The sequence below is a fragment of the Zingiber officinale genome, chromosome 4B, assembly GCF_018446385.1.
Source record: "Zingiber officinale cultivar Zhangliang chromosome 4B, Zo_v1.1, whole genome shotgun sequence".
Lineage (NCBI taxonomy): Eukaryota > Viridiplantae > Streptophyta > Magnoliopsida > Zingiberales > Zingiberaceae > Zingiber > Zingiber officinale.
Genome location: NC_055993.1, coordinates 26,037,103 through 26,064,047, shown reverse-complemented (window position 1 = coordinate 26,064,047; position 26,945 = coordinate 26,037,103). Strand labels below are relative to the sequence as shown.

Genomic DNA, 26,945 nt, shown 5'->3' with positions numbered 1-26,945 from the left:
TGTTGCACCAACTTCGAGGAAAAGCTCGATTGTGATAAAACCAAATCGGAATGCGGCAATTTTAATGATTTCGATCGACTCCAAAAAATTGAAAATTACCACGAAAAATTGCTTGAATGGTGGTTTCACCAATTCGAAGCGACCCCGCTCTGATACCAATTGTAGGATCGAAAGCTCTAGAGGGGGTGAATAGCGCTCGTAGCTAATTCATTTCCTTTCGGAAAACACAAAGTCAATACGCAGCGGAAATAAAGAAAGAACTAAAAGCATTGCTAACACTGTTTCTTTTACTTGGTTCGAAGCCTGTGGCGACTCCTACTCCAAGGTTCACACTCGTTGAGTGTTTACTTTGGGCAATCACTATCAATTCGCAGAATTTACAAGTACAAAGACTAACTGTAGTAATGAAAATTATACTGACAACTAAGAATAGAAATTTTGAAGCTTCTGGTCGTCAGAGTCAAGTTACAGCTTTGTCGGATCGTTCTTTAAGCAGCACACGGAAGAAGGATTGCAATTTCAAGTTCTATACAAAGCTGTTGCTCGAACCAACCTTAAGTAGGCCATTGAGGGCCCCTCCAACCACATGGAGGGTGCCTCTAACCTGCCGAGTCAGGCGCGTTGATAAGCTCCGCAACACTCGCTGTTTATCTGCCTGAGGGCGCCTCCAACCTCCATGGAGGGTGCCTCCAACCAACGTCCAGGGCGCCTCCAAGCTCCGTAGAGGGCACCCTCCATCCAGCGTCCAGGGCGCCTCCAAGCTCCATAGAGGGTGCCCTCGAGCCTTGCTGCGAGGCTGCTTTCGCCAAGGCACCCAAGGCGCCTCCAAGCTCCATGGAGGGCGCCTCGGGTACTGTTCATCCGAGGTAAAAGTGTCCAATTCGCTTTCTGTAAAATATGCTAGTCCAAGAAACCAATTATACCCTGCAAAACCAAGTTAGCATAATAAAGATATAAATAAAGTATTTGACAGTCTTCGAACTATCCAATTCTGAGTTTGAATTTCCCTCCGAAAACTCTAGGTCGAATAAACGCCTACTGTTCCCTCACCGGAGAATGCGTCTTCACCTACTCCACTCAAGAGAATTTACCTATTGCCAGTCTGGTCCTCCATACCAACTAGACATTTACTCAGTGTCCAAAGCTTCCGGTCTTCATGCTGGACGTCTGCTCCACTACCTGTCCAGTCTTCCACTCGGTTCGTGACACCAGGATTTCAACCTAAGGTTATCACCCCCTAGGATTTTGCTCGAAGCTCTCGACCCGCTAAGACTTTCCGCCTAGGGTTACCACCCCCTAGGACCTAGGGTTACCAACCCCTAGGGTTTTCCACCTGCCTAACCACAGCTAAGACTTTTCCTCACCTAGGGTTACCACCCCCTAGGACCTAGGGTTACCAACCCCTAGGGTTTTCCACCGCCTAACCGCAGCTAAGACTTTTCCTCACCTAGGATTACCACCCCCTAAGACCTAGGGTTACCGCTCCTAGGGTTTTCCACCTGCATAACCGTAATTAGGACTTTTGCCTAAGTACACTTAGGACTTTCCTGCAATCTCATTCAAACTTATCAGATAACAAGACAACTTAATGTTGGACCTTTTGACATAATCAAAACACAGGTTCGATCGTCGGATGTTTCCTGCACCAACATGACGTGGTAGTTAAAGTCAGGGCGATGGGGCAATCAAAGTTAAGATGAGGTGGCGGTCGAAGTCAAGGGGAGGTGGCAGTCAAAGGGTTACACTCAACAGGGCTCGACTCCTAACTCAACGCTAAGGGTCCCATTATAAGGACGATAGGCCCTAGGGTCGGCCGAGCCTGAGGGACATAGTGTGTCGCTCTTATGCTAGGATACTTAGCATATAACTGATTGTTCCCGTGTCGCTCGGGTTTAATAAAGGATCGGTTTGTCACAAGGACGTCCAGGAATATATTCGTCTAGGTCTTAGTGATCCAGCTTTTCATTCTCAGAGTGCAACCTAACATACAACCAGTCAAATATATGTGCTTTCACTATTCATTCTCTCGTCCTTTGTACATAGGTGATCGGGTATACAGCTGACTAGAGTGATAAGGCTTAATATCCTTATCCGTCGAGCAAATATATAAGGTAAATCTCAGAAGAAACCTAATTGGATTCCTAGAGCTCAGATATCACTTCAGGGACAAGCCTCCCAATACAAAGATGATTGGCTGAAAGAATCGGTTAGGCCTCTCGGGGCTCAGTTTCCCATTCTTCAGAAATAAGTATCCCTGCAAATGGTCGGTCGGTTATAAGAACCGTCCATATTTAGGGGACTTGGTTTTCCATTACTTCATAATCAGGTCTCCTGCATCACATGACATATATCAGGGTAGCCCTTAAAGCTGAACACCCTACCATACTCAGTACTTTGTTTTTATTTGTACACTCGGTTGGTTGAATATCCAGTTGAAATATCTCCAAGTTTCGTATTATCCGAGAATCACAATAGTCTATCAAAAAATAATAATTGATTATCAAAGAATATTCTTTTGTTATTACATGGACATTCAAAAGCGAAGCTGACTATATTCTTCATTAATCCACTGGTATATTTTTTCGATCACTTTATTAATGATGTGAGTTATAAAAATGATGCACATGATCATAAAAGATTACTCGGACTATACGCCTCTTAGAAGATATATTCTTTTACTTGATAATTTTTAACAGCTGACGTTCTTGAGTATGGATTATTAGAGATGGTATATAAAAGGATTTTTTCGGACGCTCTCTAAGTATGGATTTTCACTCCCATTTATAACTCCTACTTCAATCTAAAATCTTCTTGCAGTTAATCTGTCATCTATTCAGCACGCCATTTCTCCTCCTTTCAGTTAATTTTCTTGACGTTCTCTCGCTTTCTTCACTTGCCCTTTTCCCGTTGTAGCGATTTCATTTTGTTTGGTTCCTCGACATTGATTCTTCTGTGCCTGTAAACTGTTATTGTGTGGTAGACGAAGTTGCCTTCTTGGATCCATATCAGGGTAGTTGTCTCTTTGTCGGGCATTTTTGTTTTAGTTGACTTTTCGTGGATTTTGTGGATGGGTATTATTAGTAGTCATCGATATTGATGCATTTCAGATGAATAATGGGCTGTGTTTTAACAAATTCAAAATTTGGATGTGCTAGTATAATACCATCGTCTTCCAGTTGTTCCTCAATCTTGTAAAGGCAATATTCGTTTTAAACTGGTTATTAAAAAAGAGTTGTGTTGTCTTCTGTACAAACCCAATCAAGGGAGATATATATTTTTTTTTTAGAGCAGAAGATATCGATAATGTAGGCATGCATTTTTGGGTTAAACTTAGATGCTATTCTTCGGCGTTTCATCCTAAATTTTTGTTAGAATATTAGTTCAGTAATATAATATAAAAGATATAGCTGAAAAAGTCAAGGATTTTTTTGTTCTGTTCAGTGTAGATCAGATGGATGGAGCCATTTGATTAAGATTGGAATGAGAATTTATTGGGTCAAAGTTGTAAATTTGTGACCATAAATGCAGCATGAATGTGCTCAGCAGGTATACGCTCCTACTGAAGTTAGTCTTAGATATTGGAGGTTGAACTTGAGGAGCTGGAAATGCAATTACCTCAGATGTTCTACTCGGCGTAAGTGTTTTACTTGCAGTTGTTCTTGCTTTGGAGTCTTACCTAGCAGAATTTCTTATCTTGAATGAATCTTACCATACAGATAATCTTACCTCATAAGGTCTTATCTTAGACAGAGAATCTTACTTCACAATATCTCACCATGGAGAGGGTTTTAACTCAAAAGGTTCTATCTAAGAGAGAAAGAGGGTTATCCAAAACTCTGGCCTGAATAGGAGCATCACATTTGGAGTTCTTACCTTAAAAAGTCTTGCCTTAAAGAGAGATTCTGACCTAAAGTTCTTACCTTTAGGGGAGAGTTGTTCTTGGAGCTCTTACCAAATGTCTTATTGAGATGCTTTAAACTCAGCAAGAGTCATACTTGGAGCTTTTTACCTTGGTATGAGAGAATCTTATTTGGAGCTCTTGCATTGGAATGTCTCACCTCGGGGAGGGAGTCTTACCTGGAGCATAATTTGCAAAGAGACTCTTGTATTGCTTACCCCAAAAGGTAAGTCATGGGGTCCTTACATTATATAGGGAGCCTTTCTGAGAGTTCTTACCTTCGAAGGAGAGACTACCTGGAGCTATTACTCTCAAGGAGAGAGTCGGTTTTGGAGATTTTTTCTACTATGGAAAGAGAATCTTATCGGGAGCTCTTATATCTAACTCAGAAGAACTTACCTTTGGAAAAGTCTTACATAGAACACTGATGCCAGAAGGTCTTACTGGGGGTACTTTAATTGGAAAAGAATATTACTCTTATTTGGATCTCTTCAAAAGAAGTTCTTAACTCAATTAGACCTTCTCCTTCCCTTTTCCCCTCCGTCCCTCCCTCTTCCGAGGTAGAATGGAGGGTTCATAGAGGTTAAGCAAATTTTAAGACTATCTACTTGTCTAGCATGCATGCTTGTAAGATCATGCATTGACATATGTTGAAACATTTGCCACATGGCACCTTGTATTGTTTTAGAATGCTCGAATTTTTTAGCATGTCCCATTAGTATCCTATGTGCATTTTTGCACAAGCATGACAGCCAATACAACATTTCTTTATATCTTCAAGAACAAAACTATACAAGGATGACTTTATCTGTCTCTACTGCTGTAGTTCTTGCCCGGCTTCCAGTTTGACTTGAAGTTGATTTACATACAAATTATTGTTTCAGATTTTATTAGGATAATGGACAAAGTTCATTTCATTGCTAGACTAGCATTTTGTCTTAGCCTATCCAGTGTTCGTTTCAATTATGAAATTCATATACTGGTCCTTTAAAAGAAACAGTCTTTTTTAAGTCCATGGGAGTCTTTGTTGACCTTTCAACCAAAATGCTGAGCTGTCCTCTTGTGTCTTTATACAAGCTTATTTTTGAATGAGATCAAAGACTAGTTTTCTTTTACTGCAGAACAAACCTCAGTTATATAAGATGGAATGCAGATTGGAAGAATGCTACTGCATTGTATGATCAAGCTGGTTGGTTAATATTACTTTTGCCTCTTTAGTTGTAATAACTCTTTGGCTTGCTTATTAGTTTCATTCTTTTGAAGCTGTTGGCTATAGATTCAGGAAAGAAAATGAGAAAGCAAAAGAAGCTTTTGAAAAGGCTTGCAAGGGATAAGAAATGATTTCCTTGTATCCTTGTTTGCTTTGTCATTTGCTAAAATCCATAATTTGTATTTTCTGATAAAGACGGATAGCTGTAATCCTTACTAGCTTTACAGACCTTGGGATGCTGCCAAGCATATGGAGTCTGCTGCTTCTTTAGCAAAAGAGCTTAGTCGGTGGAATGAAGTTTCTGACTTTTATAGAAAAGCATCTGAATTATTCAGAAAATGTGGACGATCACAACCTGCATCAGATGCTCTAGGAAAGGGTGCTAGGTGAGTCAACTTGGTGTGACCAATGTTGTCGGTTAAATAGGAGTTATCACATATTGGCTTTACCACAGTGCTTTGGAAGACACAAACCCTGATGGAGCTGTTCGGTTGTATATTGACTCTTGTGAAATTCTATAGGAAGGTGGGAAAGAGCAAATGGCTTTTGATTTATATCGTGCTGACACAAGCACTTATGTTAAACTTGAAAGGTGAGGAACTTTACATTATACATCCTGGTTAGTTATTTGAAGTTCTTGACTACAATATGTATTGACGTACGTTCACAATTAGATCCTTCCTATTTCATGTGTCAAGCTTCTCGTGCATTAAAGCATTTCCAAATTAGCAAAAGTTAGTGGTTTGTAATAGTTTGTGCACAATCTGGTTCATATCTATTATGCCATTCAACATTGAGATTGCCATTTAAAAAAGGTAGATCCGCTACCTTAGCGGCCTCCCTAATGCCGGCCCCACGGATATGGAGGGAGGTTCATGCAGGTACACAGGCCATAGGCGCATGACGGGGTAAATCTTAGGTCGTCAGTTCCTGAGAATCGACCCCTGGCCATTGAGATTGCCATTTAAAGTATTCATTATTGATTGCTCACGTTTTTTTTAAACTTCCTAAAAGGCTAAGAGGGCTACTAAGCAGTTTGCAAACTAAATTTTGATACTTTAGCAAATATTTTGTAGGTTTTACAGAAGGTTCTGTAAGACTTAACTGATGAGTGAGACAGCCATCACACTTCCATATTCTGATTATGTCCAGTTACTTCTGAGTTCCTCTCTCCATGGAGCTCAGAGCCTAAGCACATGCATGATTGTCAAACTATGGATATCAAAGCCGTGTAATTGCATTGCCAATATGGTATTAACAGTCAACACCTACTCTAGTTCATTGTTTCAAGTAACAAACATGTTATGGATGGTGGCTCTGTAGAAATTTTATTCTTGAGTTGCATGTATTGTACAAGGTATTGTCTATTAGAAATTGATTGATGAAAGGCTGTGCTCATGACTCACCACAATGGCTAGTTCCATGTGCCATATGAACATTCATTCCCAAGCACATGCTTTACTTATTCTGTCATATGTTTCTCATATTGAGATTGTCTTGCTCATGTTGGGTCAGAATCATATTTCTTCAAACTTTTTCTGGTACTTAACCTACCCAACCCACTGTAACTGGGTTTGAGCTCCTGTCAACCCATTGAAGCCTGTTTAGGCAGGAAAGTTAGTATTTAAGTCTAGTTGAGGAGTAGGTGAAATTTGCAGTTCCTGATTATTATCTTTCCCAGCTACTCATGGCTTGAGATCAAGTTTTTGGCAAAAATGATAGCAAATGAACCAAATCTTAGTCAACTTCCATGTTTGGGTTCATAGTAGGGTCCAAGTGAAAACCTGAGATGGTCAACTTGTTAACATTTTTTGTTAGTGGGTCAGTAATCTACACGATAAACAACTTTTCTGATTCTTTGCTTTTGTATATGATGGAGCAGTATTTTTTTTTTAAATTAGTGGTTGCTTGTTTTGGTTCCTGAGCATGACACAAGTTGACGACCGGTGTAAATCAAAGTTCAGCAGTAGAGAAGCGCAACACTCAGCATATAAAATATCTCGAAGAATGAGACTGGTAGTAAAACCACAACTTTAATAAACAAATTCTGATACCAGAAGATAAATTGATGGAAGATTTGTCCTCTTGCCTGAAATGCAGCAGTAGAGGGACTGAAAGATGCCACAGATTGACACCTCAAAACTCAAAATCTTCCATATCTTTAAACAAGATAATTCTAGGAAGAAATCTTAGAATAGGAGGTTACTTCAGACCTAAACTGACATTTTTGTTTCTTCTTAAAAAACCCTTGCTGTCAAAACATAAACTTACTTAAAGTTCAATAAATTTAAAGTTCCTAGACTTATTAATGAACTCTTTCACCTCCCTAGAACTCAATACATGCATTAAATGGTTTACAAACCCCCCATGTTGGCCAACATGTGGCTCTTTGATTTTTCTTTAAGTTCTTCCAGCATTCTGATTGTCCAGCACTATCTGTTTCTTGTTACTTGATTTTTTTCACGCATTACTCTGGTTTTCCAGCATTATACTCTTCTTTAAACTTGATTTTTTTTTCATAAATGACCATCTCCTTTCATCAAACGGATTGCAATGCAATTCTCAATATTATTGAACTATCATAATCCTGATAGCATAATCCCCAAAACTCAAGTAGTTAGTGTCAATTTTGTAAATTTATTGCTCAACGTCCTTTAATGTCAAGTCAGATAAGCTTGAACCAGGGATTAAATTTCATGGGAATGCAGACAAAGAGCCAAGGTATATGTGCTGCCATGATTGGCAGTTAGACTACACATTATAGAACAATAATATGGGCACGAGACTATATTTGAACTCATTAGCTGTGGGCTGATAAATTGATAAGTCCATAAAAGCAAAAATTGACCTAAGTGCTCAATTTTCATCTTTATGGTTTAACAATCTGCTATCTTGTTTCAATTGATTTTTTTGTTGAGGATTCTATAATATAAATTATTTGATGATGTTTATCTTGCCTGTGATGAAAATTTTAAGTGTATTATATTAAACTCATGTTGACAAATCTCCACAATGCACTACAAATACCATCATGCACGAACTGGTAGTTTTGTTGAGATTTTCTTTCTACTTCTGCTTGAGTAAAATTTCCATACATTTTGTATAGGAAGTGCCTAAGTTAGATATCATATCTTCTCTGATTCATGATTTTCTTTGGCAGATATACAGATTCTGCAACTCTTCTTTTACGATGGGGTGTAGCAGCTGATAAATGCAATGCTGTTAACAGTCAATGCAAGGTGTCATATTCTCAACTTTATTCCATTACAATATACAAAGCCATTATTTTATACAGTTTCTGTATATTAAATGTAGTGATATGGTGAATAACTTGTCACTAGTTTGTAACATCCTAATTTATTGCACAACAATGGAGAAGATCTAGTTATACTGTATGGATTAAAAAGGGACTCTATGAAGGGGCACAATGCAGTCTAATCTTCTAATCAGCCCAAACAAATGTTTGTGATACAATTTTATATGGTAAAAGCTCTGCAAATAATAGCAACTAGTGGTTTAAATCTTAGATGTCTAGCTCAAACTATTTATGATATTTGTTTTCTGATTTTAATTTAACAATTAATTTTACATAAGGGTGCATTCCTTTTTGGCTTTATTTTCTGATTGCTTGGAAATTAGAATCTGCTCAAATGTCAATTGGATTTGAATTTTTAGGAGCTTGATATCTATATAACTTCTTATTTGTGGAACACTCAATCTTTGGAGATTGACTATATGGATCATATTCCTTTGTTGAACTCTATTTGAGTTTGGGTTTGATATTGGTGGTTTTCTTGTGGATCGACAATAGCATCTTATTTATCATAAAAGTAATTAACTAGAGAATAGTCATGCCAAATAAAAAGTTACTCTAGAAAATTAATTTTGAATAGTACTAGGAAACAAAGTTGAAGAAACTAAGAAATGAACAATCATTTTTTTTAATTGGAAGGAACTACAAACATGAAATCTAATCATATGCAAACTTCCAAAAGGTAGTAACTTTTGGCAATTCATCACCAAAGCTATTCAATACTGCAATATGAGGAAGATGGAGAGAGTACTTCTAATTAAGGTTTATGATACCATTCTGCCACAAGTCTTGGTGGCTAGCTGAAATAGTAATTTTTTGGAGTTGATCAGTGTACTATGTGTCTGTACAAATTGGTGTTAGTCATCATTGATTGAGGGGGAGGACGAAGAGGAAGAAGATAGAGCAGCAACACATGACTCCCAAATATTGCAATTTATAGTGTTAGGACCGGTGCGACCTAGAGGAGACGAAGAAGTCGCTTACAACTTGATTCTTACCAACTAAATACAAGCAATACAAATATATAAAGAGAAAATTGAAATACAAAGTAAACTACACTTTACACCATGATCTTGTTTTGCTCGCTTGAACAGTGCACGAGTTGAACAATTGAGTTCCAAACTCTCTATTTGCTACTATAGTGTTGGTAGTTGAACAATTGAAATCGCATTGAGTTACAAACTCTTTGTTCTAGCAATCAATTCGTAGTCCATCAATTGAACCCTATCAATTTTAGGATCATAGATGCTTTTATTTCAGCCTTACCAGGGCTGAATTCTCGTCTTGCCTAGTATCTGGTTCACCTCAACCTACCAAGAATTCCTTTGCTCAACATTTGATCGATCTTAATCTGCCGAGACTTTTCGTTGTATTCGGTCAACTTTGACTTGTCGAGACTTTGTTATTGCTTCCTTGACTTGTTTGGACTACTCGTCTCATACCCAACATCTGATTAACCATGACCTATTAGGACTTCCCTTATTGTCAAGTGTCCGGGGCTTCATAACCCACTTGGACTTCGCTTCACATGTCAAGTGTTTGGTTCTCCATGACCCACTTGGACTTCACTTTTCATGTCAAATGTTCTATCCTCCATGACCACTTGGACTTCCCTTTGCATGCTTAGTGTCCTGTTCTCCATAACCAACTTGGACTTCTTATCTCATACCTGTTGGATTGTATACTGAAAGCCTAAGCTTTGTAAACATTCATTATGAATAAAGAATCACATTTGGTCAAATAGTCTACATTTGTTTGTAGTTGTTCATTTAATTTATATTGTAGATAACATAGTATGTGGTGTCACATACAGAAGATGATGTTATCAGTAACTTATAAATTATAAACAGTAGCTCACGACTAAAATGGAAAGGAACAAACCATTAGAAGGTCGTAGTGTAATTAGGTATTAGTTTATCTTGACTATATAATTATACTAGTACACTCAGAGTGTATTGAGTAGGACCATTAGAGGTCGTTTCTTTTATACTGACTTTATAAAGGAACAAAGACCTCAGTTATTATGGAAGTGTGTGCTCTTAATCCTAATATAATACCAAGCACATATGTTTGATATTTATTTCTTTAATTTATCAATGGGTGAGATTTAGTTCGATGAATCAATAAACCCGATAAGTTGGGAAATGGTATCACTTATAGTGTGTGTTGTTGATTATAGAAGGAAACTGTGTCCTAGAGATACTAGGTTGATAATGTCCCCAAGAGGAGCTCATAAGGATTGTCATGTTAAACCCTGCAGGTGGACTTAGTCCAACATGATGATAAGGTTGAGTGGTACTACTCTTGGACTTAGATATTAATTAAATGAGTTGTCAGTAACTCACTTAATTAGTGGACATTCGATATCTTAAACACAGGGAGACTAACACGCTCATAATAAGAAGGAGCCCAAAAATGTAATTTGGGATTGGTGCGGTAGTTCGATGATAGTTCTCTAGTGGAATGAATTATCATTGATAAAATTAAGTTGTGTGTTCGAGGCGAACACGGGATGCTTAATTTTATCGGGAGACCAAAACCAATTCCTCCTCTCGGTCCCTATCGTAGCCTCTTATTTGTAGAGTTCTATACCCACCTTCTATACCCACCCAATAGGGGCCGGCCAAGCTAGCTTGGGAACAAGCTAGGGCCGGCCTAGGTATGAATTTGGGTGGCCGGCCCTAGCTTGAACCCAAGCTAGTGGGGGCCGGCCAAATTAAATTTAAAAGGAATTTTAATTTTAATTTTTATTATGTGGAAGAAATAATTTATTAAAGAGAATTTAAATTAAAATATCTTTCTTATAAAAGATCTACAAAAGATTAAAGAAAGAGATTAGATCTTTTTCCTTATTTGTAGATTGGTGAGATATTTTATTTTCTCTTTAAAATTATTCACATGTTGATAAAATTAAAATTATAGAAATTTCTTTTTGTCAACCATGAAGAGATTTTTAAAGAGAAATTTTATTTTTTAAAATTTCCGGAAACAAATTAGGAAGTTTTAATTGTTGATTGAAACTTGTCCAATTTGTTCTCCAATGATGTGGCCGGCCATTAGAGATTAATTGGGGAAATATTATTTTTCTCAATTAAATCATGTCAAGGGAATTAAGAAAATTTTATTGTAATTAAATTTCCTAATTTGCCTAGGCCAAGGAATATAAAAGAAGGGGTGAGGGTGCCTTCACAAGACACAACATCTATTATTTCTCTCCCTCTTTTGTTCCTTGGTGTGGCCGGCCATCCTCTCCCTCTCTTCCTCTTGTGGTGGCCGAATCTCCTTCTTCCATTGGAGCTCTTGTGGTGGCCGGATACTACTCGGAGAAGAAGAAGAAGAAGGAGAGAAAGCTAGCATCTCTTGGAGCTTGGTTAGTGTTTTGATTTTCTTCCTTGGTGAAGCTTCCTCTTTGTTGGCCGAACCTAGCTAGGAGGAGAAGAAGATAATTGGTGGTTTCTCGTCTCGGAAGATCGTTGCCCACACAACGTCCGAGGTTAGAAGAGGAATACGGTAGAAGATCAAGAGGTTTTTCTACAAGGTATAACTAGTAATTTTTCTTTCCGCATCATGCTAGTTATTTATGGAAATAATACCAAATACAAGAGGCTTACGTTCTAGAATTTCGAATATGTTTTTCGATGTTGTGTTCTTTTGTTTTATCTTTTCCTTGTGATTTGATTGTTCTCTTTGGTTAACCTAAAGTTATTTTAGGAAATTAAATATTAGCTTTCTATAAAAGGTTTTGTCTAGTCGGTGGTGGTTGCTCCCATATCCAAGAAGGCCATGTGCCTCGTCACGTCAGTACTGGGAACCAATTATGGAAATTAATATTTAATGGAATTAATAACTTAAGGAGACTTGGGTCGAACGTGTTAAGTTCCGCAGGAGACCCAAGTCAAAACCTAAAAGAACAAATAGATTAAGTTTTGGATCAAACGTGTTAAGTTCCGCAGGCGATCCAAAATTTAATTTAAAAGAACACATGGTAGCTAGGAAAAAGTTCAGACCTTTGTACAAAATTTTTGTACAGTGGAACCTATAGGTTTTCCGAGTAGCAACCAACAATACCAAGTGTTCGGTCCTTCATGACCGACTTGGACTTCTCTTCGCATGCCAAATGTTTGGTCAACTGTGACTCACTTGGACTTCTCATCTTATGCCAACTCCCTGTTGGATTTCTGATGGCCAATTGTTTAATCAATCGTGATCCACTTGGACTTTCATCTTATCAACTCCCAGTTAGACTTCTCCATCGTCAAGTTGGACTTCCCCACCGTCAAGTATCTGATCAACCTTGACTTACTAATGTCTCACTCAACCAACTATCATATTGCTCAAACATCAAAACTCAATACAAGTTAGTTCGAGCTTGGTTAACAGAGTTTGATTAATCTGGTTAACAGAGTTTGATTAATCTGGTCAACCTTGACAAGAGGTTGATTGCACCAACACATAGATGACTTGTTTCTCTTTTATATGGTTGACCAAGATGGAATTCATAGTTTGAAGGTGATAGTAGCAAATTTTTCTCTTTACAGTGGATCCAAAATTAATTCCGACAAGTCTTCAATTTCATTACTTAGGAGAATCCCAAGAAGGGGGGGGGGGGGGGGGGGGGGGCATTGTTAAACTGTACCTTAACTTCAGTCACTTTGTATCCAGCTATGGTCTACACAATTCCATATTTGATCTTAGAAGTTCCTTTTGGCAACCGATTGTGTGGAGAAGAAGGTGGTAAGATGCCTGGCTTCCTGGACATGGTCTGCAAGCCACCAGGTTTAGAGGATTGTGTGTAATTATTCTCAAAAGTCTTTAATTGTGCACCGCAATGCAGATGATGATGGGCTTGGGTAAACAAGGTGGATGTGGTTTTGGGTGAGAATCCTCAAAAGAACAAACTTAGGAACTTCATGTTGTCTCCAGGTAGCTTCTGGAGTATGCAAACTGATCGTCGAGGCTAGTGTTCGACACTATCTCCGTAAACGATATTGCTCCGCTACGGTGCTTAACAGATTGTTGCAATTCGTTCCCAAGATACAACGACGACGAACGTCTCGGAATCGTAGCACTCCGACTTCCGAGACCAGCGAACCTTTTAGTAGACTTCTTGGACTCTTGAACGCACAAGATGAGATGAATGCTTGAGGAAGAGAAGAGAAGATTGAGTGAGTCTTCCATCATCTGGAGGGTTCTATTTATACTGAACGAAGAGGTTGAGTGTCCTTTGGGTGAGTGGATGTGTTCCTTGGGCTGGATCGATCTAGATCATCTATTCTGAAGGGTTGTAACCCTTCACCAAGCCCACTTCAATCTCATCCATCAGATTTGAGGAGTTGTGACCCTCAGATCCCGCCTATTGTCATCAGTCATCGGATCTGGATCCATTGATTCGATGCTTCAGATCAAGTCTCATCCCAGGCCGTCAGATCGTTACTCTTTGCGATCCAACACTCTAGATCGCATCACAAGCGATCCATCATATCTATTTGATCAACGTTGATCAACGGTAGCCATCCATTCCCTAAGTCAACTGTCCAGTCATCTCCCTTTGCCCACGAGGATGCCGCATAGGCACTGCCACGTCAGGTAAGAGCCTGACACGTCACCCAAGTGCCACGCAGGCACTGCAATGTCACCTGGAGCATAAATTTAAGCTCCTCGCGACGATGCGTACGTGCGAAGTGCAAAGTGCGCCTACAAAGCGCCCATTGCGCACGTGCGCACGTGGCGGGTGGCGGGCTCACAGGTGCGAGCACCTGCTCGCCCTGGGCTAAGGGGTCACCTGTCCTTTTATTTTTTGTGTTAACTCCATTAACACATCTTCATTAATAAGTAGAGAATACACATCGAGAATTTCCGATGTGGGACTATTCTCCTATGCACTTTATTAATGAATAACAAATGTTATTTTGGGTTGACTTTAAACATTAATTTCTCATTCACCCTTAATCGGTTTTGAGCAAATTAATAGTCTAAATCTATCTACGCGAATCGTAGATTTCAATTTTGAAGTCAATTACGACTTTCAACAATTGATGGCTTCCTTCCTCTAAATCGTTTTGGTCCATTTAAGGCCCCAATATCCAACAATCCCCCACATGAATGGAAATTAATGCAATGCGTGTATGCATGCTGACATTTTACAAGAGTCCAATCGATAAGTCACTGCATCGGGAGAGGTAGCTTGTGGCTTTGAACCTTCCGTAGTGAAATGCTATCGAGTATACTAGGCTGCACAGTGAACGTGATGTCTTGAACTGCTCAGCTGTTGGTGTATACTTAGACAATAACACCCACACAGAGATCTATCTCACCTACTTTAGGTTCTCATGGTTGGTTCCGTTTCGGCCATGGATACCATCTTGGATTCATGAGTGTTTCATTGAAGCGGCTTGTCTTCACACTCACATAGGTGACACTTCTATCAAGAGTATCCTACCATACTCCACCTTATCAGGTATAGAAGTCACTAAAAGCATAAGCTTAACCTCACTACATGAGGTAGGACAGCACAAATTCATCCTAGGATTGGGATAGAGATAAACTATCTAATGTGCTGGACCACAACTTTTGTAACTTTGTTGTCCCATTGAACCAAATCTTGGGATCTCCAGTCAACAAGGTTGGGTTACCGCTACAGTCGTTTTCAGTTGTAGATTTTTAATCACATTCCTCTTGATGAGCAGTATACTTGATCTCGACTCAACCCCTTCGTTAGAGGATCTGCCAAATTATCTTTGGAGTTAACATAGTCGATTGCAATCACTCCATTCAAGATCAACTGCCTAATGGTATTATGTCTACGACGTATATGTCGTGACTTCCCATTATACATATTACTCTGTGCCCTTCCAATCGTCGATTGACTATCACAATGGATTAGTACGGCAGGCACATGTTTCACCCACTAGGAATATCTTCCAAGAAATTCCGCAACCATTCAACTTCCTCACCGCTTTGTCTAGTGCTATAAACTCTGATTCCATAGTTGACCGAGCAATGCAAGTCTGCTTAGTCGATTTCCAAGATACTGCTCCCCCACCGATCATGAATACATATCCACTAGTGGATTTGGAGTCTTTTGTATCTGATATCCAATTAGCATCACAATATCCTTCCAATACAGCGGGATATTTTCCATAATGTAATCCATAGTTCATAGTATATTTCAAATATCTGAGAACTCGCATCAATGCTTTCCAATGAGTGTCGTTTGGATTACTCGTAAAACGACTCAGTTTGTTGACCGTACAGGCAATATCCGGACGTGTGCAGTTTGTGAGATACATCAAACTGCCTATTATTCGAGAATATTCCAACTACGATATGGTCTCACCATGGTTTTTCGCTAAGTGTTGACTTAGATCCATAGGTGTTTTCACTGTAGAGAGATCGTACGCATTGAATTTTTTCAATACTGATTCTACATAATGGGATTGTGTTAAAACTATCCCTTCTGATGTCCTGAGAATTTTAATTCCCAATATAACATCTGCTTGACCCATATCTTTCATATCAAAATTTCTGGTCAACATTTTCTTTGTAGTCATGATTACATCATGATTACTGCCCATTATTAGCATGTCGTCTACGTATAGACAGATAATTACATAGCCTTCAGGTGTGTTTTTGACATAAATGCATTTGTCACATTCATTTATTCTGAATTCGTTTGACAGCATTACTTTGTCAAATTTTTCGTGTCATTGTTTAGGCGCTTGCTTAAGTCCGTACAACGACTTAACAAGTCGACACACCTTTTTCTCATTTCCAGGAGCCATGAACCCTTCGGGTTGCTCCATATAAATTTCTTCTTCCAACTCACCATTTAAGAATGCAGTCTTAACATCCATTTGATGTATTTCAAGGTCATACAGTGCTGCAATGGCTATTAGCACTCGTATGGACGTAATCCTTGTCACCGGTGAGTATGTATCGAAGTAATTAAGGCCTTCCTCTTGCTTGTACCCCTTGGCTACAAGTCTGGCCTTATACTTGTCAATTTATCCATCAGCTTTATACTTACGTTTTAGTATCCACTTACAACCTAATGGTTTATTAACTGAAGGAAGGTCTACTAATTCCCAAGTATGATTATTCATGATAGACTCAATTTCACTATTGACAGCTTCTTTCCACATTGGAGCATCGGGTCTAGAGAGAGCTTCACTTAATGTTCTTGGTTCCATTTCTGACATGAAAGTCATGAAATCTGGCCCGAACGATTTCTCAACTCTAGCCCGTTTGCTACGACGTGACTCTTCACTTTGATCGTCAATAGTCCTTTTATAACAGCTAAGTTCGGTAACGTCATTTTTGTTTGAACTTCCGTTGTTATCACTTTCAACGTTTCCCTTTTTATTTGGGAATACGTTTTCAAAGAATATCGCATTTCGAGATTCTATGGTTGTTCCCACATGTATATCAGGAATATCTGATTTGTGAACTAGGAAACGATATGCACTACTATTATGGGCATATCCGACAAATATCGCATCAAACGTTTTAGGTCCGATCTTTACTTGCTTTAGTTTAGGTACTTCGACCTTTGCCAAGCACCCCCACACTTTCAGGTATTTGTACGATGGCTTGCGGCCTTTCCATAGTTCATATGGAGTTTTATCATTTTTCTTATGAGGGATTCTGTTGAGAATGTGATTTGCCGATAATATTGCTTCCCCCCACAAGTTTTGAGGTAAACCTGAATTTATCAACAAGGCATTCATCATTTCTTTTAGTGTCCGATTTTTACGTTCGGCAACACCGTTTGATTGAGGTGAGTAAGGTGTCGTTGTTTGATGGATAATGCCAGATTCTGTACAAAATTCATCAAACGGTGCACCATATTCTCCACCTCTATCGCTTCGAATTATTTTAATTCGTTTATCAAGTTGGTTTTCAACTTCTGTTTTATAGGTTCTGAACGCCTCTAGGGCTTCGTCTTTACTTCTTAAAAGAAAGACATAACAGAACTTTGTGCAGTCATCGATAAAAGTAATAAAATATTTTTTACCTCCTCTAGTTTGCACAAATTTCAAGTCACATAGATCACTATGTATTAACTCTAGAGGAGTTGTCGTCCTTTCCACCAAATGAAAAGGTAGTTTCGTCATTTTCGCTTCCACGCACACTTCACATTTGAGTGTTCCGTCAACATTGACGTTTGGTAATAAATTTAATTTGACGAGACGTTTGAGAGTATTATTATTCACATGTCCGAGTAGATCATGCCATAAATTAAAACACTCAACAACATAGCTGGAAGCATTTATTTTATTACCATCAAAATTTCGGAGTACAGGTATTACAACCATTTTGAATAGACCCTTTTCTAGGTACCCCTTTCCTACGAAGACACCATTCTTCGTTATTACAAAGTTGTCTGACTGGAACACTAGCCTAAATTCGGCCTTGACCAATGCCGCTCCAGAAACTAGGTTCTTACTGATGTCGGGAACATGGAGTACATCAATGAGTGTTAGCTCCTTTCCGGACGTCATCTTCAGAACAACTTTTCCGAGTCCAACAATTGGCGACGTCGTGGAATTACCCATATAGAGCTTCCTGCCATTTATCGGAGTATACTTGGAGAACATCGTTTTATCGGAACAGATATGACGAGTTGCTCCAGTATCAATGAACCACTGCTTCGGGTTGGTATCCACCAAGTTGGCTTCAAATACAACCGCAGTGAGATCCAAGTCCTCAAGAGAGGTTGCGACATGATTCGCAACATCCTTTGGCCCCTTGGTTGGCTTCTTTGGGCGTCTGCAGTCCTTGGATAGGTGTCCTGCCTTTCCACAGTTGTAGCAGGAGCCTTTGAACTTCTTTGCTTGAGCCTTCCTTTTGAACTGCTTCGGCTTTTTGGCGTACATTTCGTCTATAGTCCGCTTGGTTCCTCTGGAGTCGGATAACTTTCGATTATCCTCTTCTATTCGTAGCCTCAGGATCAGGTCTTGCAACCCTATTTCCTTTTGCTTGTGCTTTAGGTAATTCTTGAAATCCTTCCATGACGGAGGGAGCTTCTCAATTACCGCAGCAACTGCGAATGTCTCGTTCAGCTTCATGCCTTCGGCGTCCAGATCATGCATTATTAATTGCATATCTTGGACTTGAGATGAGACGCTTTTTGAGTCCACCATCTTGAAATCCAGAAATCGACCGACGATGAATTTCTTCAATCCAGCATTTTCGGTCTTGTATTTCTTCTCAAGGGATTCCCACAAAGATTTTGCCGTCTCCAAAGAACAATATACGTTATATAACGTGTTGTCCAAGGCGTTGAGTATATAATTGCGGCACAGAAAATCTCCATGAGACCACGCATCGCTAGCAGCCTTACTTCCTTCCGTAGCGGCTGGCGTGTCTTCGTGCAAAAACCGTACAAGGTTTAGCGTTGTTAGATAAAACAACATCTTCTGTTGCCATCTTTTGAAGTCGGTTCCGGTGAATTTCTCCGGCTTTTCTCCGTGCGGAATGGTTGTCGGAATGGCGGTCGGAACGGCCGTCGGAATGTCGTTGGTAGCCATATCAGTTTGCAGGAATTATCGTTTACGACTGTTGTCTCCGGGTAGCTTCTGGAGTATGCAAACTGATCATCGAGGCTAGTGTTCGACACTATCTCCGTAAACGATATTGCTCCGCTACGGTGCTTAACGGATTGTTGCAATTCGTTCCCAAGATACAACGACGACGAACGTCTCGGAATCGTAGCACTCCGACTTCCAAGACCAGCGAACCTTTTAGTAGACTTCTTGGACTCTTGAATGCACAAGATGAGATGAATGCTTGAGGAAGAGAAGAGAAGATTGAGTGAGTCTTCCATCATCTGGAGGGTTCTATTTATACTGAACGAAGAGGTTGTGGGCTGGATCGATCTAGATCATCTATTCTGAAGGGTTGTAACCCTTCACCAAGCCCACTTCAATCTCATCCATCAGATCTGAGGAGTTGTGACCCTCAGATCCCGCCTATTGTCATCAGCCATCGGATCTGGATCCATTGATTCGATGCTTCAGATCAAGTCTCATCCCAGGCCGTCAGATCGTTACTCTTTGCGATCCAACACACTAGATCGCATCACAAGCGATCCATCATATCTATTTGATCAACGTTGATCAACGGTAGCCATCCATTCCCTAAGTCAACTGTCCAGTCATCTCCCTTTGCCCACGAGGCCACGAAGTGCAAAGTGCGCCTACAAAGCGCCCATTGCGCACGTGCGCACGTGCGCACGTGGCGGGTGGCGGGCTCACAGGTGCGAGCACCTGCTCGCCCTGGGCTAAGGGGTCACCTGTCCTTTTATTTTTTGTGTTAACTCCATTAACACATCTTCATTAATAAGTAGAGAATACACATCAAGAATTTCCGATGTGGGACTATTCTCCTATGCACTTTATTAATGAATAACAAATGTTATTTTGGGTTGACTTTAAACATTAATTTCTCATTCACCCTTAATCGGTTTTGAGCAAATTAATAGTCTAAATCTATCTACGCGAATCGTAGATTTCAATTTTGAAGTCAATTACGACTTTCAACAATTGATGGCTTCCTTCCTCTAAATCGTTTTGGTCCATTTAAGGCCCCAATATCCAACACTTCAAACTGGATGAATATGACCACAGACAATAGATGATCCTTCTCATGGAAGGAGTTTTTCAAGGTGCGAGATGTTTGTTACAATAAGTAATATCACAACTCAAGCTTGTGTAGTAGTAAAGAAATACTATGGCACCTTAGATGGCAGGATGGGATTGTATTACCTGAACTGTTCTCTATCTGCTTAGATAAGCATCTTTCTTGGGGTTGAATTTCATCAGACTACTTAGGATTAGAGATTTAACTCAACTGCATGAGAGGTTGGGGATGATACTGCCACAAAAATGAAGATAGTTTCATTTGGAGATGGAACCTGGATGGCAAGTTCTCAACTGCATCAGCTTGTGATTTTCTGATTAACCTAGGGATTCAGGATGGGGCTGTGTAAAGTTGTTTGAATTGTATGACCCCTAAAAATGCAAATTTCTTAACTTGGATGATATTGAGAGATTGTGTGAATACTACAGTCTGGTGGACAAGCAGTGTGCCACTACTTTATTTGCTTTGCATCTTCTATGTGGTGGGGCATATGCGGAAATTGAAATTGCGTGAGAACTTCTTTTGATTATAAAGTGGCATGCCGATTGGGATATCATTAAAGTAACACAAATTCAAGTTCAGTGGTATGGTTGAGCATCAAGTTCTCTTCCAAGTAATTGGAGAGGAGGCCTCTAAGATGTGGTTAAATGCTGGTATACAAGCCTGGCACTATGCTCTCTGGATTAAAAGACATGGAGTTATTTTAAGAGAGAAGGAAATGGATAAACTGGACTTACTTCAAAGCTGGAGAGATTTGGTAAATCTCTGGAGTCTGAGGTACTCTCTGGCTCCAGGAAGAGAACCATCATTGCTTTAAGTATTTCTTTTGTTGTAAGCCACTTTAATGTGGTTACTAACATGGTAGTTGCTATGTTTATAATATGCAGTTCCTGCACCTGTAGCTGCTAATCTTTTAGGACGCCTCAAATAAAATTTGAGCTGCTACGGCCACTCCAATCCTTGTCCCTGAAAAATAAACCTTCCCTATTTAGGGTTCCCACTTGTATATTTACTGGAGAACTCTGCCTGTTTGCCTTTCTCAGCCATTGAAGTAAACATGCCACAACTTCCTCAACGTTCCTTAGCCATGATCCCTGACTTTCATCGCTCTATGTTGACAATGTATTGAACTAAACATTTTCACATGCAATTGTTCTCATGATCGTTGATCAACTAATGCTGCTGCAACATCATCTCTTTCCAGAGTTGGTGCATTTTTAAGCAGTGACCAAGGTCGTTGTGCGAGGAAATTGCTATCTGCATATGAAGAAGGTGACATAGAAGAGATTAAACGACTTGCTCAATCAAGTCCAATTGCACATCTTGATCATGTGGTAATATATGTTTCCCCTCTATTTGGCTACACTAGAGTACCTATGTGGTTTTAGATTTCCACTATACTATCTGTAATCATTGAAGTCGTCTTGAGAAAGACGAGGATAAGGAAACTTTGGATGAAAATGATCTCACATGAAATTTCAGATGGCCAACAAGAACCGGTGTGAAATACTTGATGTCGTATTTACCAGTGAATGTCATAAGGCTTGTACATACGTAACCTGCCAACAACACTCGATGTGTCCATCCAGACTAATTTACTCCCAGGCTTATCCATCGATTCCATCCACTTCAGTGTCCTACCTAATGAAATCAGTCTCCATCTTCACTTAAGCGGAGTGAGTTAATCAATTAATTTAATTGTTTGGATCTGTTGGAAATCCTAAAGAACTCATGGCAGGGGCCGATGCAACGAACAGAGTGATCGTGATCGAGTCCTTTCCGCCCTGACACCAACTTTGACTCGTTCTGTAGTGTCTTCGTCTCCTAGGAAATATAACAATTGATGAAAGTGCAAATTAAAGTTATGAAATTATCAAAAGGCACGTTTAACTTTCAAATTTCTTATGAAATTATCAAAGGATGCATTCAATTTCTAAAGTACATATTTATTTTTTATTTTATTCCCTCCGTCAATTAGTGTGCTATTGCATTCGAAGAGCAACACCATATACTATTGAATTCCAAAGAATAATACTATTGATTTTTAAAAATCATTTGGATTTGGAATCTGTTATCCCGGTGGCTTCATATGATTGGTCTCATGATCATTTGTGAGGAAGTAAATTAGAAAGTTATAGTTAATTTGTACGGAGGATTTTTTTTTTCTCAACTTTATCGAAATTCGAACTATGATAGTAATTTTACTCTGTATTAATTAATTCAATCATATTCGAGGGCATATGGATTTCAAATAATATCATCATGGTGCAGTGATGTTTTTAAAAATTAATACCATTTTGATATGTATTAATCTTAAATTTAATAGGTGTTATATTCTGTAAATCAATATTATAGTAGTATTGATTTTTAAAATGTAACATTATAAATGATGTTATTTTGTGATGTGGGAATGTTATGTTTTTTTGAAATCCAACGTCACGTGATGATGTTATTTGAATGTAGTCCAGTAATTGACAGTTATTGTTGAGAGGAGTAAAATAAAAAATAAATATCTATTAAAAAAAATCAAAAAGCTAGATACATCTTTTAAGAATTTCATAATTTCAAGTGCGTCGTTTGATCTAGAAAATACAAACTCGAGCTGTTGGGATGGTGCAGCATTCCTTGCGATTACGGAATAAAAAATTATTTTTGCAGAATTGAAATAAAAACTTATATATAGTAAACTATACTTAAATATATAATAATAAAAGATCTGAACTCAGTTGATAGAAAATAGGAGGGTGGAGGTTTAGGCATAGAGAAATTTCAACATATTTCGTTATTGTTAAAATGTCTCCCGGTGTTTGATCAAAAGTCTCCTCTGTGTTAAATGACAGAGGCGGGGATGGGATGGGATGGGATGGGAGGAATCGAATACTCAGGATGAGCTACGCAAGACTCGGCCGGACATGTTATTTTGTTGGAAAGGCAAAAATGTTGTCCATCATTTACGTTTTTGTCATATGGATGTATCTTTTTCTTAAAAAAAATCAAATGAGTATCATCTATATTTTTTTTAAGTGATGTATCCAAAACATTCTTATATTATTGGATCATTTGATCATGTAAAAGCTAACAATTGGTTTTTACAATTGTAAAACCCAACATTTAGTTTCTACAACGGGTAGAAGTTAACATTTAACTTCTACAACGTGTAAACAGTTAGTAAGTAACTTCAACAAATACATTATCGAGCATTCAGCCATGAAAAAACTAGATACTAGCTTCTACAATGATGATTTTATATTATTTTTATTTTATGATTTTATATTATTTTTATTTTAATTTTCTGAGTGATAACTTGATTAAACAACATTTCAATGAGCAAATCAAATAATGAGGACTTCATGATATTCGTTACATTTTAAATGAATATAATCTAATCATGATCAAACGTGTAGAAACTAGCATGCAACTTTTATAACATGTAACAGCTATCAGTTAGGTTCTACACGTTGTAGAAGCTAGTCAGTAACTTCTACAATAGTACTGAATTCAAAGGTATTTTTGGAATAAGATGTTGGTCCCTTGCGGTCGGCTAGAGAGGGTGAATAGTCTGAAATAAAAAAAATGAACACCTTTCTCGACTTATAGCTTTATCAACATAAACATTTTGTACAGAAAAGAAATAACAAGCAAATTAGCAAGAGAAAGAGGCACAGAGATTTTATTTGGTTTGCAATCAGAAGATTGCTAATCTAAGACGTTGAAAGTGTTGGTGCGGTTAGCACTAACGATTTAACCCAGGTTTTGATGAATGACAAATAGGTTAAGTTAGTTTCGTTGTTGTCTGACACTTTGATCGAGTGTGCAGGAGAAGTCCAGACAGGTCGACGAGCTGACCGGATGTCTGGCACGAAGTTCAGCTAGGTCGACGGGCTGACCGGATAGCTGGCGAGAAGTCCAAGCGGGTCGACGGGCTGACCAGACGCTTGGCACGAAGTCCAGCTAGGTCGACGGGCTGACCGGATAGCTGGCGAGAAGTCCAAGTGGGTCGACGGGCTGACCGGACGCTTGGCGAGAAGTCCAAGCGGGTCGACGGGCTGACCGGACGCTTGGCGAGAAGTCCAGACGGGTCGACGGGCTGACCGGACGTCTGGCAGGTAAGTGAGGTAAGTCACTGGAGGGGAGTGACTGCGAGGACGCGTTCCCGGGAAGGGAACATTAGGCTTCGATCCGGCTTAGATCCATTTCGGATATCTAAGTCGAGATCGTGACTAGATTCCGGTCTCGGAAAGACGGAATCTAAGTCATACTATTTGTTCTAATTCATACTATTATAAAATGTGCTAACAATCTATGTTGCAGGATATATATATTGCCTCGGACTAACTTTGTTTTGCAGGAAAAGGGAGTTTTCTGGAACAAGGTGGTTCGGGCGCCCGGAGGGGATCCGGGCGCCCGGAGGTCCGGGCACCCGGAAAGCAAATTATATCCAGCCAAGTCGTCGCCACGTGGAGCATCACGGTTTGAGCAGCTACGTCACATTCCAGGCGCCCGGAAGGAATCCAGGCGCCCGGAGCAACATATAAAAGAAGCCCCAGGCAGGAGCTTCAAATAATCAATCATCAATCTGAGAACTCTTCTACTGCTGGTCCTGCTGCTCTGCTGCGACGCCAACAAAGCTCCGATAAAGTGCTCCTTCGGTTTTTAGTTAATTTCCTTGTCGGTATTACTTTGTTTCATTAGCTTTTCCTGTATTCATCTTGTAATTATATTCGAATTGCTAGTGATTGCCCAACGAAAGTGGTCAAGGACCACGGACCTTCGAGTAGGAGTCGTCACAGGCTCCGAACGAAGTAAAAACAACTGTGTTCATTTACTTTTCCGCTGCGTATTTTTACTCAATATTTTCGAATCGATATTCACCCCCCCCTCTATCGAAACTAACGGTCCTACAGAAAGCTCATTAAAGTCTCCTTCAGGCGGAGAAACCTTTTATAACAGTTAAAGTACTCAAATATAAAACTAAACTGAAAGTAGAATGTTTTCAAATATTGGGTTGTATTTATAGCCCTAATCAGAGCGCTTGAAAGGGTTCCAAGCACTTGGACATGGATAAAACTTTATCCACGTCGCAATGGATCGCGCCACAATGGATCTGGATAAAATCTCTTGACCGTGCGCCGGGCGCTTAGGCCACTTTCGCACAAGGGCGCGTCGCCAAGGCACCCCGGCTGGACCAAGCCGGTCCGAGCGCCCGGACTTCGGTCAACCTAAAGTTGACTTTTTGTCTGGGTCTTCCACTCCGACTTCACTCGCTTGGGTGATTTCGGCCATCCGGAATAGGGCTCACCCAAACCTATTTTCAGGTCTTCTCGAGCAACTTTCTACTTCGACTTCTCATCCCTCGGAAACGTCGCGCACCTCATTCTTGTCTACTAGCGTACTCTTTCGTAGCGCCTCATCCTTCGGACGCATCGAGCCCGTAGACTCTCTTCCGTGTCGTCCTTCTCGCTAGCCGCATCTTTCGCTTGACCTCCTATGCTCCTAAATTCCTGCACACTTAGACACAGAGCATCAAACCATAATAGAACCTAACTTGACTTGGTTGATCACATCAAAACTACTACGGAGTACGTACAATCTCCTCCATTTTGATGTGAGCAATCCCAAGTTAAGTTAAGATAAACCAAAACCAATTAAAAAAAATAGCAAGTATATGATTTTCAAAAAAATGTACCCTCCCCTAAACTTAATCTCTAAATCTCCCCCTTTGATCACATTAAAAATAGGGTATGCTATATATGAAAATAACTTAAAATAAAATTAAAACTAAGTCTAAGGGATAAAAATAAGATGATTATCATCCAAAAAAATCATTAAGTTTAAAGTTCGAGAATTTAAATTTTTATAATTTATAAACTATTTTGGAAAAAATATTTTTAAAAAATATTTTTAATTATAGAAAAATTCAAAAAAATTCATAGCTATAAAATAGATATAATCAAGGCTGTAAAAAAATTTCACTAAATTATTAAATTGATTTAAGAAGAAATAAAATATTTTCTACACAAGGATATTGATCCTGTCTGGAAGCTGAGAAAACGAACCTGCCGGTGTGACGTGTCTGGAAGGTTGACCGCATCCCCATGACCCGGTTGATGATCTGTCCGCTGCGTTGACCAAGTCGTCTGAAGTCCTCCTCCGGTCAACTGTACCTGTATCCAGCGACCGGGTTCCCCCGGTCTCCGGTACCTCGGTGCTCGAGGCGAATCCCACAAATGTATGAGTAACCACATAATAGTATAGCAGAATAATTAACTAAATGCAGAAAAGGTACAAGAACGTACCCTGGCCCAGGAGGGCGCCCTCGGATGGATGAGTGAGCTGGTCGTGGTGCTGATCAAGTCGTCGCGGTCGTGACAAGTAGATGGGTGTGAACCCGCTGAGAAGTCAAATCTAATGGTGGCGGCACGGAATCCGATGCAGCCTAGATCCGGAATGCGGCAAGTAGGCTGTGACATAATGGCTCGCAAGCCGATACGCGGCACGCAGGCCGGATAACACAGATAGCTCGTAATCATAAGAGAGATGCACAGAGTAAAACCCAACGACTCAATGGCCGGAACAACCTCGGCTCGATGGCCGAACCCAACCTCGGCGCGATGGCCGGAATAACCCAAATAGTACCGAGCTGCGGCTATCTGGAAGGTGACGATATCCACTAAAGACAGCGGCAGTAGATGCGAGAGGGGGAGGCTGCGGCTGTTGGCGGCGGCTGTGGCCGCGGGAAGGCAGCGGTGGCTGCCGGCGGCGGCTGTGGCCGCGGGGGAAGGTAGCGGTGGCTGCCGGCGGCGGCTGTGGCCGCGGAGGAAAGGCTGTGGCCGCGCACTACTAGAAAACTAGGCTTTTGAGACAAATATTTTAAGACAGACACA

The 26,945-nt window shown here is 39.8% G+C and overlaps 1 pseudogene; it reads left to right on the top strand.

Annotated features, from left to right (window-relative positions):
• The first annotated feature begins 3,776 nt into the window (after positions 1–3,776).
• LOC121978164 lies at positions 3,777–21,449 on the top strand (annotated as a pseudogene).
• Positions 21,450–26,945: the final 5,496 nt, after the last annotated feature.